Below are 19,316 nucleotides of genomic sequence, written 5' to 3'. Positions count from 1 at the left end.
TTTATTGTATTTCACAGATACTGTGTTTCTTACAAATTGAAGGTTTGTGGCAACCATGTTTTGAGTAAATCCATTGGTGACAGTTTTCCAATAGCATTTGCTCACTTCATGTCTCTGTTCACATTTTGGTAATTCTTGCACTATTTCAAACATCATCATCCTTATTATTTATTATTATTATTATATTTGTCCTGGTGATCAGTGATTACAGCTTGCTGAAAGCTCAGATAATGGTTAGCATTTTTTGTAATAAAGCATTTTAATTAAGGTATGTCTCTATTTTTAGACATAATTCTACCGCACATTTAACAGACTACAATATAGTGCTAAAATGTATATGCACTGGAAAAAGAAAAAAATCCATTGGACTCACTTTATTACAATATTCATTTTAGGGGGAAATCGGAGGGGTAGACGAACCATGAGAGACGATGGACTCTGAAAAACAAACTGAGGGTTTAGAGGGGAGGGGGTGGGAAGATGGGTTGGCCTGGTGATGGGTATTGAGGAGGGCACGTTCTGCATGGAGCACTGGGTGTTATGCACAAACAATGAATCATGGAACACTACATCTAAAACTAATGATGTAATGTATGGGGATTAACATAAGAATAAAAAAATAAAAAATAAAACAATATTCATTTTATTCCTGTGGTCTGCAGTATTTATGACGTAGGCCGGTAGTACAAGATATGGGGTACCCTACGGAAAGGCCTCCTCAATGTTTCCTCAGATTAACAGGGATTCAAATTTTCTTTTGCTTATATGGGAAATCTGCAAAAAAAACCCAAATGCTAAGTTCCCAGAAAGACTACTGGGCATTCTCATTTTCTAACTTTTTCTACCTCCCCACAGATCCTAAGAATATAGCTTTTTTTTTTCTTTCTCTTAAATCTATTGCTATTTATATTTCCCCCTCAGAAAAGTTTATAGAGTGAGGCATAGTTTCTCTTAGTACGCCTCTACTTTTATAGCCTTAAAATAAATTTCTATTTGAAATTTCGATTTGAAATTTATTTTGTTAGTCACTAGAGAAAAACAGGGGTTAAAAATGACAAACGTAGGTAAGTTATAAAGGTTTCTATGTTTTTTTAAAAAAAAGATTTTATTTATTTATTTGAGAGAGAGAGAGCATGAGATGGGGGAGGGTCAGAGGGAGAAGCAGACTCCCTGCTGAGGAGGATCATGACCTGAGCTGAAGGCAGTCGCTTAGCCAACTGAGCCACCCAGGTGCCCCAGTCTCTATGTTCTTATATTATCTGAAACTTTCCTTAGGGTGTTATCCTCGACTTCCTTGATTGGTGGTATGTGTGGGCTTCAGTGGCTTTTCACTTTACTTTCATTAATGAGATCACCATGCTCCAACAAGTGCAAGCTGCAAAGTGAGGTCTGGAGGAAGAGAGAGAAAGAGACAAGGCAGCAGCCAGGCAACAGACATGCAAGTCAGAGAGCCATCTTGGGTTGGGGGTGGACTCTCCAGCCCTAGTAGCTTAACCATCCTGTATCCATGAGAGAACTGCCCTCCCAAGACCGTTCTCATCTCCTGATCCACAAATTCATGAGGAAAATAAAAGGTTGTTTTAAGCCTAGTGACTGAGGCAGAGATTTTGCACAGAAATAGAAAATGAGAACAAGATGATTACTAATCTTTTGGTACATCAACTTCCTCTACTGTAATATCAGGGTGGATAATAATACCTATCTAATAAGGTTATTGCGTTCATTACATAAGATTTATAATGCACATACATATCGAGGTGGGAACAGAAAAATCTGGGAGATTTAAAAAATCTGTTATATATATGGACTCTAAGTGTGTGATAATTTTGTTGCTATATAATTAGCATCGCAATGAAAAGAGTGATATCCTTGGTGGTGTGATAATGGATGAAATCATAATATAAACCTATCCACCCTGACATCCTACTGTAATTAACTTTGGAATTTGAGGCATTTCCAGTCTGGTGAACATCATTATGTGTGGTAAGCGATGGCTCTTCTGATTTTTTTTTTAATACTTACAGGATGAAAAGGTGAATCCAACCTGGCTTAGTAATGAAATAAATTTTCAGAATCATCTTAATATTTTTAACTTATAAATTGCCTTAATATTTTTAATTATTTTGTTTTTGCCAGAGCTAAATACCTCTTGAGAGATCTTCCTAATTTGTTTGCTATTTCAAGTCATCCATCCCTAATAACATGAGGGCATTAGAGACATAAACAAGAATTTCATATAAATCAACTACCTGACTAAGGAATTAAATTACCAGTGGGAAACAAGACTAAATATAGCCCAAGTAGGAAAACAACTCATTCTGATTGGTAAAGAAAAAAAAGAGTCATTTAAAAAATACTAATAACAGAAACATATTCTTATTAGTGCTTTTTTAACTTTACAGAAATAGTAGTAAAATACGTAATATGTTTATATCCCTTATAAAGCTTTTAAATATCTTACTTCAATTTTGTTTTTCCTACTTGACATATAGATAAAAGAGAAAAGTGCTTTAAATGGCAGGATTGGTAGGATCAGAACAACAAACTAAGGTCCTTTTGTCCTTTTATTTTACTTTTTTTTTTTTTTTTGCAAAGGAATCTAGGCAGAGTTAAGTGATTATAATTTAAAATGGGAGAAAATTACATAAGATGTTTAAAAATAAGTAATGTGTAATATTATAGTACCAAAACCAAACTGGAGTTATGAACATCTTCAGATGGCTGTGTCGATTACGACTTAATGTTCAATGTGGTTGGATACAGAATAGTTAACAATGATTCAACAATTTGCAAATTTTTCTATCTACATATTTATCTGAAAATTTTTTTCAATAGTGATACACTGTCTCAATATATTTAAGCCATTTCCTTTCTCCCACACTTAGAACACTCACTTTGTTCCCAGTAGAGATAAGCCAATTAGTCCAGCCAGGCACTGAATCCATACTGAAGGCCAGGATCTATCTATGGTTAATCTCTACATGCAGTCCAGTGGAGAAGGAAGGATGGAAGGAAGGCAGGGAGGAACGGAGGGAGGAAGGGAGGAAGGAAGCAAGCAAGAAAATCTTCGTTTCTCTCTATCCAAAAAAAATGCATAATAGAGAAATGAGGACAGTTAATTAGAAAAAAAAAAAAATGAGAAGAATGTGAGATACCAAGCAATTACTCTAGCAATTCCAACAACTTTACTCTGGGATGTGAAATGACTCTTTTTAAAAAAATATATATATTTATTTATTTATTTATTTGAGAGGGACAGAGAGAGTGAGCATGAGCAGGAGGAGGGGAAGAGGGAGAAGCAGACTCCCCACTGAGCAGGGAGCCCAATGAGGGGCTCAATCCCAGGACATTGAGATCATGATCCGAGCCCAAGGCAGATGCTTAACCGACTGAGCCATCCAGGCGCCCCATGGGATGTGAAATGATTTTTGATTACACACTGATTTTGCTCCCTGGAAGAACTATCCTTTCCACTGTTAACCTGGCCTCTTACAGGTCCTTCTCCATGTAACCTCTTTGGCCATATCTGAAGTATGCTACGGAAGGATGCTTTCCTGGGGAGCCACAGTCTTCTCAGTTCTTTTCCTGCTTTAGAAAACTTGAGGTTCTAAGGGGGCAAATGAGTCATTCTTTCTTCTTCTGCTAATAATCTCTTTCTTATAATTTGTTGCCAATAGCAGTCGATAGCAACTGTTTTAATTTCTAGGGTTGCTATAAAATAATACCACAGATTGATGGTTTAAACAACAGAAATTTATTTTCTCACAGTTCTGGAGGCTAGACATCAACGATCAAGGTATCAACCAGTCTGACTTCTCCTGAGGCATCTCTGCTCATCTCGGAGATGGCTGCCTTCTCACTGTGTCCTGATATGACCTTTTTTCTGTGCTCCTGCATCCCTGGTATCTCTTTCTCTTCTTATAAGGATACCAGTCATTTTGGGTAGGGCGCCACCCATATGACCCCATTCAACTTTAATTATTGCTTTAAAGTCCCTATATCAAAATATAGTCACATTGGTGATTAGGGCTTCAATATAGGAATTTCAGGAGAACACGATTCAGTCTACAAACAACAACCAACATATACTCTAACTTTCCATTTTCCAACCTCTTTCTCTAGAAATATAATTTTATTGAGTACTTGATCTGGTCTACCCAGGTGCTTCAAGAGAGTTTTACTAAACATTTTGCAGTGTGAAACATGGATTCTCATCTTTCCAGCCTCTTATATTAGCTCCTAAAAAACTATTGCTAACCTCTAAATTTTTACATTAGACAGCATAAGACCAGTTATGCTTGTGATAACAAGTTGACTCTCAAATCACAATAAATTCATATCACAGAGATATATATCAATCATTTATTTTAAATGTTGTTATTTGGGATCCCTCAGGGGAAGGGTAGTGTTCGTAATAGCTATAGTCATTCAAGAATGCAGGCTCATGGAGGACCCACCATTTACAGCCACAGAGTATAGAATATGTATCTTCCTCAGATGGCATATCAAGGGAAAACAGATTAACTAAAGAATCATAAGCAAGCTTTATACTACATCACATAAAAGTATGTTGTTATAATTCTCATTCATATCTTATTAGCTAAAAATAGTCATAGGTCTTCACCTAAGGAAAGCGTAAGGTAGCAAATAAAATTGTGCAAGACTGTTCAATCACAGACCTGTACCTCTGAAACAAATAATACATTATATGTTAAAAAAAAAAAAAAAGAAGATAGTAGGAAGGGAAAAATGAAGGGGGGGGAAATCGGAGGGGGAGACGAACCAGGACAGACTATGGACTCTGAGAAACAAACTGAGGATTCTAGAGGGGAGGGGAGTGGGGGGATGGGTTAACCTGGTGATGGGTATTAAAGAGGGCACGTACTGCATGGAGCACTGGGTGTTATATGCAAACAATGAATCATGGAACACTGCATCAAAAACTAATGATGTATGGTGATTAACATAATAAAATAAAATTTAAAAAAATGTTTGGAGAATGTTAATAATAAAATTATTATAGACTTGGAAATCAAAAGAGAGCACTGTATGCCCTTCCAACATCATATTTGGGTACTGTTTAACAAGAACACCTAAGAATTACTTGATTTTCTAGGAGAATTTTTCTCTGACTTTGTTATTTGCTATTTCACTAGAGCTGAGACTCAGTTATGTAATATATTAACTTGTAGAGCTCTCCTCAGAAGAAAAATGACCCTAATAGTTGTGTTATACTGCCCCAGAGGACATTACCCAATGTTGCTATCTAGCCCAGGAATGTTATTCTAACATTCCTTGTTATCAAAATGCCTATAAAAGGCCATTCTCAAAATATTTTTTTGGAACCAACTTTACCATCTTCCTATTTCCACTTCTAATTATGAGTTCAATAAAATAATTTACACATGTTGCATGTTTTATGAGAGTTATGAAACTTTTGCCACCTGACATATCAGAATTTTATGTACAATCAATTGGCCATCCTCTAATATAATAGATACACTATAAGAATAGTGACTCTGTTTTCTAAAATTGCACATCCCTAGATCACACAAGTGTTTTCCGTATAGTACATAGTCAGTAATCTTTGTGGAATGATTTAAGGAAATCATTCTGTAGCTCAGAAAACAAACCTATAATTTAAGCTTTGCCATATTAATTTTTAGTATAATATAGCATCTAGTAATGCAGACCTAAATTTCAATGACAACTTTAATATATCAAAAGTTGAATTTTTGAAAGTAAAGGTAACAAAAATCAAAGTTATCCATGTTCCATGGGTTAGGCAGACAAATACTCTGTAATAATGTCACATAATAGCATGTATGGACTGTCCCGAAATGCTCTAACATTCATTATTACAATATCGGAGCATTAGCTTAATTAGTTGGTGGCTGTTTTCAAGTTTATTCAATATGTGTTTCTTATATTCCAAGATCAGTTTTTTAAAAAAGGATACTATATGCTCTTAAGATTTATGTATTTCATTAAAGTTCATCCAGCTTTTTAAACTGAGTATATCAAATTTATTGTAAACATAAAGAGTTCCTTATATAGTTGGTCTTGACATGAGGTACTAATTTCTAATCTTATATCAATTCTACAAAATGAATTTTGTAGAACAGTGTTTTACTTGTGCAAACAGGCAACAGCAACTCATTTCTCTAGCTGCCTTAACTTCTCCTGCTACAATAAATCTTTGTGCTCTACAGATGCTGATTTTTCTCTTGCTCTTCTTCATTTATGTCAATATGCTTTCAAATTCATGCCGACCTGTTTAGAGGCTTGTTTTGAGGATGACACATTTCTTCTTTTTGCTGAGAACAGTGTAAGAAGGATTAATATAGTCCTACATTCAAGATTAATGTAGTCACACACCAAAAACTGGCTAGAGGTGCAACTCAGCTTTTTAGTAACCACTTATCATGAAACTTGGACACCATAATATTCACATAAATATTTCCAAGCAACATAATATCCATGGGAACTCATGAATTTAAAATTTGCTCAGCTATTTCTGTTAAGGAACTGATATTTTGTACTTATCTCCCTGACTTTCCTAATAATCATATTTCATGGTTGACAGAAAATCACCATGTCACCCTATTAGCACACTGATTTTCACTTTCACCTATGGTAACTAGGTAAATGTTTAAGATACTGCCAACCTTACATTATATAATGGATTTTCCATGGGTAAGATGAAATTGATTGGAAAGTTCTCAACTATTCAAACATGCTGAACCAGACTATTTTTCTTTTCCAAAAAAATTAAAAGATATCTGACCGAAAATACCTTATAAGCAGTAAATATTAAATTGAATTCAGTCTATAGATGTAGATACATATAAATTTAATTCAACAAATAATTTATTAGAATTTATACTTTTATAACACTCATGCAAACGTTTTACATATTACATGGGGTAAAAATCTGAGGAGCTTTTCATGATATACAACATTGGTCATGATCTAAAGTTTATCTACCTCCTCAGCTTTCTCTCCTGCCATGACCTCATCTCCATCCATGTATCTTGCTGTATTTCTTTTTGGAGTCCCTAAATATGCTATTCTTTGATGTTAAAGACTTTTACATAATACTGCTCTCCAAATTACATGCCCTTCCTCTGTCTTACATCTGATTAATATCTATTTGATTTTCAAGATTCTGAATGCTATCCCATCTGGGAAACTTTTATTCAGTGCCCAGACTAAGTTAGATGCTCTTTCTCTGTGCTCAGTCATCACTGATTACATATCTTCATAATGGGGCTTTGCGTGTCACCTTGTAATCTGTTTGCCTGACTCTCCTACCCCAAGTAGAGTCTGCCATCCTTGAAGTCAGTGGCTGTTTTTAACTCATTTCTTTATTTAATATTTTGGGACTCATATTTTCTATTTGAAATTCTTAAGTAGGAAGCAGATATTTTCAAGGCTCTATGAAGCACAAGGATCAAAATATTCACCAAACTTAATGACACAGAATAGGAGAAATACATGAAACATTTGCTACCTCATTGGTTTAAAAAGGTTGCCTATATTTGGTAACGATACAAAGACCATGGAAATGTAGTCACTGCTTATAATGAAATTTAAAGGAAGTTTAGTTGGAGGCAGATGACAAGGAAAATCTAGGTGTGAAAGGATATATAATGTATGAAAGGACATGGTCTTAGTTTTGTCCTCGAGCCAGCTTATTCAATATTTAGTTTAGTACTACCTGGCTGATGGTAGGAACCCTCCTTCCATAGCGAAACAATTAGGTGGCAATACAATTAACCATTGCAATCTGAATTTTCTTTTGCTTTTGTATTTGTTGGATAAAGTTAGTTTAGTAAACTAAGTTTACTAGGTTTTCTTGAGATCAGTAGTTGTTCTTTGAGAATCAAGGAAATGTTAGTAAACTCCTGCCAAAGTTTAGACATTTAAAAATGCTTACAGAAATATGATTCAATAAACTGATAAATGATTCAGATGATAAATTTTATCCCTAACCTTCAAAGAAGAAACAAGAAACCTACAATGATTTGCCTACCATGAGATGGTTTCTTTCTGGACATTCATACCGTACAAATTGTAGAATCACAGACATAGTGTGAATCCTTTCAGCCTATTTTAATTTGAATATAGTCATATATTGATTTGATAGAAGCAAACCTCCATCACTTTTCATGTATATCATGCTTAGAGATCCCATTAATCTAATCTAAGCACATATTCTCATTTATGCTTCAATTATATAAATTTGACATCAGAATGCTTAAGGAAATATTAAATATGATTTTGTATAAATTAAGATATGCTAGTATATGCTATAGTAACAAACAATCCCTAACTCACATCAGCATATCACATCAAATGTTTATTTCTTCCTCACATAAAGTCCACTAGAGATCTGGTGACTCTCCAAGGTAGCTGTCCTCCATGGAGCCAGTCCAGGACTCCTGCTGGAAGGAAGGAGTGGAGAATCACACCTCCAGGAAGAAAGGGCAGGTATGCAACCCCCCTTCATAGGTCAAGTAAATCACATGGTCACACCTAACTTTGATGATATGAGGTAAATTCAATCCCTGCATGTTTCTGGAAGTGGTGGGCTGCAAAAATGTCTACTATCCATTTTCATATTAAAACTTACTTGCTTGAACATAACTATTTTTTTTTTTAATGTAGAAATTCAGGGCGCCTGTGTGGCTCAGTTGGTTGAGCGGCTGCCTTCAGCTCAGGTCATGATCCTGGAGTCCCTGGATCGAGTCCCGCATCGGGCTCCCTGCTCGGCAGGGAGTCTGCTTCTCCCTCTGGCCCTCCTCCTTCTCATGCTCTCTGTCTCTCATTCTCTATCTCACAAATAAAATCTTAAAAAAAAAAAGAAATTCAGTAAAAAATACAGCATATAACATAAATACAATTTTAAATTCTAACACAAATTCAATCTGACTTTCTAAATTCATAGATAAAGACTGGGGATAACCTTCCTACTTTGATTATAATAGTTTAAAATTCATATCTTTGTAGTTTCTTTGATTTGAAAGTAAATATTAAATATTAACTTAGTATAATGGCTCTTGAAAGAAGAAAGCAAATTTCATAAGCTTGGCTATTATCTTTCCATATATTTAGCCATTCTAACATTTTATAGGTAATGACCTGCTTCTACAATGAAACTACTGTTTTTTGATCATCTGAAGCTAACTAGTTATGTTTCTTACTATAATTCTTTTCAATTTGCAGTATTTTCATTCAGTGTTATTTGGAAAAGGAATCCAACTATTGTAATTTACAGATTTCATATCACCTTCCCCCTATTCCTCCTACACATATTAGCCATTTTGTTGAAATACAAGTTTGTACATCACAGTGGTAGATGAATCACAAGAAAATTCTATTTTTATTCAGCATACTTTCACTTTAACTTGTTATGCAAAAAATATCCTGGAATGATTTCAATATTCCTCCAAAGGAAACTAAGATTTCTGAGTATCAGGACCTTGAGAAGCCTTGCAAGTATTGAGTCTCAAATATTTGCCAATATTTACATATTGTTTCCCTGAAAGAACATGGCCAGATTGTTGCAAGTGATGACATACGCCCCACACAGTCAATTCCAAGAGAAAATAGACTGAAATTCTCTCTGCTACTATTCTAGTCATTTTAAATCTTTTGAGATGTCATCATTACATTGACCCTTACAACTGCTCTTCCCTCTCCCATCCCACCTCTGCTAGGGCTTTACTCCCATCACTCTTGATTGATTTTTAATTTGCATCTTTACTTGGCACTGGAGATTCTCCCATCTGACACGTTCAAAAGTGTCTAAATGAATGACTCTTTAACCCTTTAAAGAGTTTTAACCCTTGGGGCACCAGGATGACTCAGTAGGTTGAGTGTCTTGATTTGCCCTCGGGTCCTGGTCTTAGGGTCTTGGAATCAAGCCACCCATGCGGGCTCGGTGCACAGCACAGTTGGCTCGAGATTCTTTCCCCTGCCCATCCCTCCCCCTGGCTCCTCGTTCCCCCCCCACCCCCCCTGCTCCTCCCTCCCATCCCCCCCTCTGCTCCTCCCCACACTGGCACAAGCTCTTGTACGCATGCGCTCTCTCTTTCGCTCTCTCAAATAAATAAATAAAATCTTAAAAAAAAAAAAAGAATTTTAAGCCCTTGAGGGAATTACCCTCAAGCAGATGCCCTGGTTCTCCTTCCCTTCCTGACCAGCCTCACCAAGAAGTCTGAGCACTGCCTCACCTCCCATGGCTCTGTGCATGAGAGTTTTTCCTTTTCACCACACTCTAATTAATACTTCTTCCTTTTTAAAACCTGCACCACAATCGCTGTCTCTAGGGACACTAAGAACCTCTGAAATGTCAAATGCAATGTCTCTTTCACTGCTTACATCCTAACTGGGGAAGCTGACAATTTGGGTCAAGCAATTTAATTTCTAATTTTCACATTTCCATTTCAAGGAAATAACCTCCTAATATTTTCCACAGAGGTTATTCACTCATTGCCAACATATTCTGGTTCCCACTGCTAGTCACTATTCACTTTATTCTGCTTTTTGCACATTTTACCTTCCTAAATTTAATTGTCATATCAGGCTTCTTCCTTTGCCAGTAATTTATAGTGCAGATTTATCTTGTTCCACAGATACGCATTCTTCTTGATATACAGAGGCTTCATATGTTTATTTTCTTCCTTCACCAATATAATATGCTGCTGCTTAATTATAATCCCTGTCAAGAACTTCAACCTGCTTCTTTTATGTTGGTAGATTTTATTATACTTTTGCCAGATTACAAACTAAAAAGTTCGTTATTTCTTTAATTTAGTTTCTTCAGTTTGATATTTGGCATTAGATATAGCTAGTGGGAAGCATTCATTTTTATTCCAAAATGACACATTTATCTAGAAACTCCTGCCAAAAATCAAAGCATTATGATATAAATATATTTAAGCTATCTACACATATATGAGAAATTCCAGTGTTTCTCTACGTTCCTCAAATGTGCTGTCCAGTTACCTTCAAGTATCCTTTAACTCTCTGTGCACCAGCAAGCCATCTCAAGACTCCTGGTTCCACGACTGCTTCAAGGTTTACATGTGTAAATAAGTAAAATGTGCATCTAAGATATTAACTTATGTTTATTTATCTTTTGCAATTCCCTAGAAATATATTTTTTTTTCTAATTCCTTGTCAGCTCTCAAGCTGGTAACAGTTTCAAGGTGTTACCTGACTTTATGGCACACCGAAGAATTAGACTGCATTCTTTCTAGCTGTTGTCTTCGAAAGCACCAAGTTTTTATCATTCACTAGGAAGATTTTGTTTATTTATTTATTTTAAGATTTTTATTTATTTATTTGAGAGAGACACACACACACAGAGAGAGAGAGAGAGATCACGAGTCGGGGGAGGAGCAGAGGCAGAAGGAGAAGCTGACTTCCCACTGAGCAGAGGCTCAAGCCCAGGACCCTGAGATCATGACCTGAGCCAAAGCCTGAGGCTTAACTTGCTGAGCCACCCAGGCACCTGCATTAGGAAGGTTTTAAAGAAATAAAGGATGGACAAAAGCAGTTATAGACACAGAAGACTATCTTGGCAGAAGCAAGAAAAGTCTTCCTATATTTTCTTTTTTTTTTTTTAAGATTTTATTTATTTATTTGAGAGAGAGAGAACACATGAGAGGGGATAGGGTCAGAGGACGAAGCAGACTCCCTGCCGAGCAGGGAGCCCGATGCGGGACTCGATCCAGGGACTCCAGGATCATGACCTGAGCCGAAGGCAGTCGCTTAACCAACTGAGCCACCCAGGCGCCCCTTATATTTTCATTCTATCGATGATAAGCTAGAAAAAGATTTCTCAGACAGAAACACAAGGGTAGAGATGTTTGGGGGTACATTAGTGTAATGGCTAGGCAACCAGACTGGCCAGCAGCATTGGGAAAAAGCAGATCCTGAAGACAAAGCTAAGTTGGGTGGCAAAGGAATCCCTGTAAAATCATTGTACAGCACCAGATTTCAGATCTGAATGTGCCAAAAGACTGGGTCAACAACTAACAATAACATATAATTTGACAGACAATCACACTGGTCCCCAATTCCACTTCATTCCATTCCCCCAAACTTGACATGACCCAGAACAATGAGTTCTCCAAACAATAAAGGATTTCTCATATATTTGAAGTAGATAGGATAGAGGTAGAAATTATGTTTAATCATAACGAATGAAGAAATCATCCACATTTGAGTTTGTGGATGGAGATTATATATGCCATACTCATTTCCTTGAAAATATGACTTTTAAAAAGATCACTCTACCGCCATTATTCACAAAATGAGTAACTACCTTAGTTGTCATTTAGGCAAATTGTACAAATTCAACAACAAACTCTTGACTCCATTTTACGTCAATTGAAATTGAAATTGTAAATGTGTGCCTATGAGCATATGTGGTACCTATGCATATGTGTACAGTCTCACTATACGCTCAAGATCGCGATATGAGGGACATGTGAATGGTCTCCTAATGCATATGCTGTAACCAGATCTCAGGGATTCTAAATGGTTTATACACAGAGTAACTTGGAGAGGCTGGATTCAACCCCAGCTCTACAACAACACGCTCCATCTGTTTTGTTAAGTCTATAGCAGCACAGGTACTTGAAATAATTTATTAATTTAGTGAAACGAAAAGAAGTCAAGGTCGCTGCGGAAAAGTCAGCAGGCTTGTCCACTGCCTGACAGCAACAGCCCCTAGAGGCAGCGAGGCCTTCTGCCCCTGGAGGGCAACATGAAGTCTGCATGTCCCATGAGCTGTGTGTGAGTGCACGCCACTGGGCAGCTGATCCTGCCAGGACTGGTGTGCAGCTAACACCCAGACTGCCCACCTCCTCCGCTTGAAAGGGCACTCTCATTCATGCCCTGAAAAAAGAAGAAAGGGGCAAGGGGACAACATCCCCCTCCTACAATACAATCCACGTCCCTGCACAGATAGAACAATGAAAAGTAAACGAGAGCACACTGTGACAGTTACATGTGGGGGTTCCCAACAGCACTAAGAAACAGAGACTAAGGGCATCTCCTTAAGGCCTAAGTCTAAACTCCTCAGCTCTACACATAGGTATGTAGCATTATTTAGATTTCCTTTGGAAAATATTTCATTTTGTAGAGGATTACTTTTGACAGTTTTTTTTTTTTAATGTTTCGACTAATTATATTGGTAAGGGAAAAATACATCATTAATAAGAATTCATGTCATAAATTCTTTCAGCCATAGTATTTTAATTATTAATATATTACAGCTGAAAAAATTGTTAAGCTAGGACACTAGTGGCCAGGAAATCATGATGACAATTAAAATGCTTGGATAATTGCAATACATACCTACATAAACAACACACACACGCAACATTTGGAACTGAAAAAAACCAAAACTGTCCCTAACCCAGTTACCTATTAAAAGCAGAGGGCATGTCAAGGCCAGTTGTAGGAATAAGTAGCTCATCTGCCTTTTTGGTGGAGTTAAGAAGCTGTTTTGAATGTGTGAAAATTGGTGGTCTTCAAATATACTTAGGCTGGTAAAGTGACAATAGATAAAAGGACAGATACAAAGCAATAGAAAAAAAGAGGGCATGTTTCCTCATATGTTATGCAATACAATTCTTTTTCAGTATTATATTCCTAAAAATTAAAATATTAGAAATGAATATGATGACTTACAAATCTCTTCTCTAATAAACATTCAATTTTTTAAAATTTTTAAAAGACTTTACTTATTTATTTGACAGAGAGAGAGAGCACAAGTAGGCAGAGCAGCAGGCAGAGGGGGAGGGAGAAGCAGACTCCCCGCTGAGCAGGGAGCCTGATGCGGAGCTTGATCCCAGGACCCTGGGATCATTACCTGAACCGACGGCAGCCGCTTAACCGACTGAGTCACCCAGGCACCCCTATAAACATTTAATTTTAAAACAGATGTAGATTTACAGAAAGATTTACTATCTACTCCTCACCTAGTTTTACCTTATTGTTACCAGCTCACATTATCAAGGAGCAGTCACAACTAACCGACACTGGCGCATTATTAACTAAATTCTAGGCTTGTTATTTCATTTAAAGTTTGTCCATGAATGTCCTTTTTCTATGCCAGGATCCTTTAGAGGGAGCCACATTGCATTTAGTCATGGTTTAGCCCCTTCTGGTCTGTAGAAGTTTCACAGTCTTGGTTGGAACTGGAGGGTATTATGCTGAGTGAAATAACTCAATCAGAGAAAGACAAGTATCATATGGTTTCACTCGTATGTCGAATATAGGAAACAGCACAATGTATCATAGGAGAAGGGTGGGAAAACTGAATGGGAAGTCATCAGAGGGGGAGAAAAACCATGAGAGACTCTTAACTATAGGAAACAACCTGAGGGTTCCTGGAGGGGTGGTGGGTGGGTGGGGGGATAACTGGGTGATGGGCACTAAGGAGGGCACATGATGTAATGAGCACTGGGTATTATATGCAATTGATAAATTTTTGAACTCTGCATCTGAAATTAATGATGTACTATATGTTGGCTAATTGAATTTAAATTAAAAAAAAAGTTTCAGTCTTTCCTTCTGTTTCATGACCTTGAAAGTTTTGAGGAATACTACTCATGTAGTTTGTAGAATGTTCTTTGATTCCAGTCTGTATGATGTTGTCCTTACAGTTACACTGGGCTTTTGTGTTTGGGGAGGCATCATACAGATGAAGTGCCTTTCTGATCACATCGTATCAGGGACATATAATATCAACATGACTTATCACTATTGATGTAAACCTTGGTCACCTAGCCCAGGCAGTGTTCGGCAGGTTCCTCTACTATGAAGTTATTGGCAGCTCCTACTATATCCTCACACTCCCTGGACCTTTGCATATTCTAGTCTTTGGAACAAAGTCATCACAAACATCCCATGCCAGTGGAGTGTTAGTATATGTGTGTTTGGGAGGCGGGATTTAGCTCCACTGCCTAATCCACTGTAGGAAGATGGCCAACATAAATTATTTGGAGTACTTCTATATGGAAGATTTATCTCTTCTCTATTTATTCATTTATGTATCTATATCAGCATGGATTTATAGATGTTTATTTTATTCTTTGTGTTGTAATCCAGTTCATTATAAATGTTATTACAAATAAATGTTATTTATTGTGTTGCTCAAATTGTTTCAGCTTTGCCCACTGGTAGCTCTTTCAGTTTTACTCTTATGCTCCTTTCACATGCCCCTGCATTTTTGTTTTTCAAACATGTCCTTATTTTCTGTCACTACAAGGTACTCCACAACCTCATCTTATATTTTCCCTTTCAGTCCCTAAATCCAACTAATCATCCAAGAAGTCTTGATTCATTTTATTAGAGAATGGTATTTTAAACCAAGTTCTGGTCATAGGCTGTTCTCATTGCTGATGGGATGTCTAATCCTTTTTCTTAGCCTCATCAATTTATTTAATCAATTTAGTTGATTTTTTATACAGGATAGTAAAATATTCTTTTAATCTGAAGCTGTAAATGGCAGAAAGATAATTAATTTGTATTAGAGACCCTGAAAGTGAGACCATTTTGTGCAGTGGTCTAAATCCTATTTAATTATCATTTCACCTATAACTTGTGTGAATTCCTCCCCCTCAAAAATATTGGACTGAAAATCAGAGTATGTGAGTTCAAGTCCCAGACCCCATGTTCTTGAAGGCTATGTCATTTCAGCAACCAAAGAGTTATAAAGAGAATTAGAGTTTATATGGCTGAATCTCTCCAGTTTATAAAGAGTTAAGTGTATTTTTTGTGTGGGCATGACAAATTGCATGACATACCCATGGTCATGGGCCAAGTTTGTACAGAAATAAGACCAGATTCATGTCTTAGGGGTTCTCATTTAGTTTACTTTTCACAAAGCAACACAGCACCTACATCCCCTTTTCTCATGTTACAGATGATGCTAACTCTACTGCTTACCTCTTAAGGTTGTTTTAAGAAAAAAATTGAATGAATTTGTGAAAATGCAATATTCAAATACAAGATAATGCCTCTTTTTATCCTAAAACATTTGTTCTATACATCCAAGATGAATGCAATAATTAAAATATATGGAATTACGTGAGTTCAAGTCCCAGATTCCATGTTCTTGAAGGCTACGTCATTTCAGCAACCAAAGAGTTATAGAGAGAATTAGAGTTTATATGGCTGAATCTCTCCAGTTTATAAAGAGTTAGGTGTATTTTTTGTAGATAGTAAATCTTTCTGTAACATGCATAATTCGAACTACCAACAAGTCCTTGAATAAGGTGTGATTATCTTCATTTTACAAATATGTAAACTTCAAAACAGAGTTTAATTAACCTGTGTAGAATCATTCCTCTGGTACGAAAAGACCAAACGTAGATTTTTCCCCCACTTCAAAACTTTCATTATTTCCATTACTTCAAGATGCCCATTTCCCTTCTTTAGGATACATGGTTTGGAAAGGATTTAATGGACGTAGTCTTTCTACTTTCAATAAACCCACATCTTACTTTTCATCGCTTATTCAACATATATTGCTCTGTATTATATTTACTTGTGAGCAATTTCATCTTGCCCCGTCAATTATCTGCTCCTACAGGGCATTTCTTTGTTACATTGAGGACATGCAAAGTGATTGTTGAATTAATCAATGTTCTTCCCTATGGAAAGAAAGGAAGTGAGTAAAAATGAAATGAAATAAAATAAAATAAAATCTCACGCTGACTTCTTTTTTGCTTAGTTGTCATTGAACAAGTAGGAAATTTCTGATTTAGTGGATCCTTTGGCAAAGAAAGTTTGGATCACTTAAATGCTAATATAATTTTTAAAATGAACTCTGTTACTACTATGCATATCACTTGAATCAGTTAGGATATTCTGGCTAAAGATAACTGAAAATGAATTAAGAGTTTGGTAAAATGACACTAGCAGAAACCACAGAGTTGGGCAGTGTCTGGCTCTTCAATATATGAGCGATGCCTTCGAGAATCTAGGCTCTAGCCTGTTTTGTCTGTTCCATCTCTGCCTTGAATTCCATTGCCGGGTTTGTCACATAATGTTTGAAAGATCAGTGCCTCAGATTCAGGCTTCCGAACCTCTTCCAGGATAATATTCAAAACTGAAAGGAAGGACAAAGGGTTGTCTCCTTATATAGATTTCTTTTTTCTTCTTTTTTAAATCAGGAAGAAGAATCTCTCCTAAAGTCTCTCAGTTGTGTTCCTCTTACATCTTAGTGGTAAAAACTGGGTTACACGCCTGCACCTGAAACAATTACTCTTCAGAGGAACTATGATTAACAATTCACACTCAAAGTTGGGCACACTGCGATTCAAACAAAAACAGGATCATGATAATGAGGAAGAATGGGTCCTTTTGGTGGGATAGAGAGCAAACAGTGCTTGTCACAAGTACTTTCAGGCTATAAATCACATCTTCTATTGTCAAAGGACAGCAGCTAAGAACGAGAAGCAAAGAGATAAGCTAGAGAACTAATCTGACCGTAGAAGCGAGCAGAGGTCTAAATTCCAGTACTTTGGGGTATTGTCCAGTGTGCCCAGGATGCCAGGATGGTAGGAATATCTAATTTTACAGCAAGATTAAGCTTCTTGGGTATTAGGATAGAGCCAAGGGAAATCTAGAATTTAGCCAGCAGCTGGGCCAAAGGTTAAAAAATGGGTCTGCTAAAAAAAGAGGGATATTTAAACCTGGCCATCTGTCAGGGCTCTACTCAAGAGGACTGGAACCCATGTCCTGAATAAGTGACAACTAAATCTGAGAAAAATTCCTAGACACACACTGAGGCTTGGGACAAGGTACTGTAACAGCTCGGCTGCCAGAAGGTGTGAAGTCAGAGACACTCTGGGTTTTAAGGCAGATAACTTGCAAACCACTGGCTTACTCCACTAATAAAGATGGGTTTCCTTAAAAAAAAAAAAAAAAGTTTGGTTCTGATTTTCTCAGGCACTGTATGGGGTTGAGCTGCTACGCTAAATGCCTTTATCACTTGCGGCAACACAAAGCCAGCCTCAGGAGTGACAACACATCTTATAAAATGGTTATTTTTGATTGGTGCTAATGAGTATCAGACACTTTACACACATATGAGCTTATTTAATCTGTCAAACAATTTGGGAGGTAGCTTTTATTATCTTTATTCTTCAATTGGAGAAAATGAGACCCAGAACATAAGTATTCTCGAGGTCAAACTGGAAGCAATGAGGCCAAGACATGATCCTTGTTCTGCTGAACTCCAAAGCCTGTGCAATAAAGCAGACACCATATGTCTCATATTTACGGCTTGTCAAGCCCTGATTTACACACAAGAGTTGCAGTTTTTTATTCTACTAGGACTTCATGGGATCCGTTAATCAATCTGGTGGTTTATAAGGCAGACAGACCATGTGTTAGAGGACTGTAGAAAGCTGTCTATTCAGCTGCTGCATGGTAAGGGCTAGCAAGCAGTCAACCTCACCCCATTTAGATTTTTTCTCTCCGAAGAGCATCTCAAAAACATGAAAGTTTTACAAATGGGTGTGAGGGGGAAAAAGAGCAGACCTGAACTGTCACTTTGAATGGCATTCAGAATTGTTCACTGGAGCCCAAAATGAAACTCGGGCGTCTCATTTAATGAAGGACCTGCAATATCATATTTAATCAACACTTTTTAAGCAGATGGTTACATTGCTAAGCAGAAAAAGGAAGCATGTCTTAATTTATGGATATCTGTCAGCACAGCAAAATATGCCTAAAATGTTAAATTGTTTTCTATATAAATTTTATGAATTTGAAATAGTCCCTGGGTACTAGTCTTATACTCCAAATTTGAGACACACACCACAGACAGGAAAAAAATTAAAAACAAAACAAAAAAAAACTTAGAGAAAAGATGATCTCAGCTAAAGGTAGAATGGTAAGTTTTGCAAAGCAGCATTCTAAACATGAATTTGTGAATTTCTCTGCCAGAAATTCAAATCAGCTGTCCCATTTCATAACCATGTCTCAACTTTTGTTTTCAGAGAAACATATGTCAAATTTTGAAGAATGGAATGATATAAAGAAATTGTAACTACACAAGGAATACTAAATTATTAATACATATGTGAAATATTTTTATTACAGTTCTAATTATCTGTAAATTACTGAGTATAAGAAAATTAATTGAAAGAATAAAGAATACCCTAATAGAAAACATTCATTATTTTCAAGAAGTTTGATATTTGCTATCCAAACATCTCATCAAAGAAGGAGAATTTTTAGAAATTGTTTATAATCCCTGGAAATAAAAGCACACAAGAAGT

Source organism: Mirounga angustirostris, unplaced genomic scaffold (assembly GCF_029215605.1).
Source record: "Mirounga angustirostris isolate CCGP_5_RB_7025 unplaced genomic scaffold, mMirAng1.0.hap1 SCAF_3, whole genome shotgun sequence".
NCBI lineage: Eukaryota > Metazoa > Chordata > Mammalia > Carnivora > Phocidae > Mirounga > Mirounga angustirostris.
The sequence above is the reverse complement of the archived record's forward strand: the minus strand, read 5'-3'. Positions refer to the sequence as shown.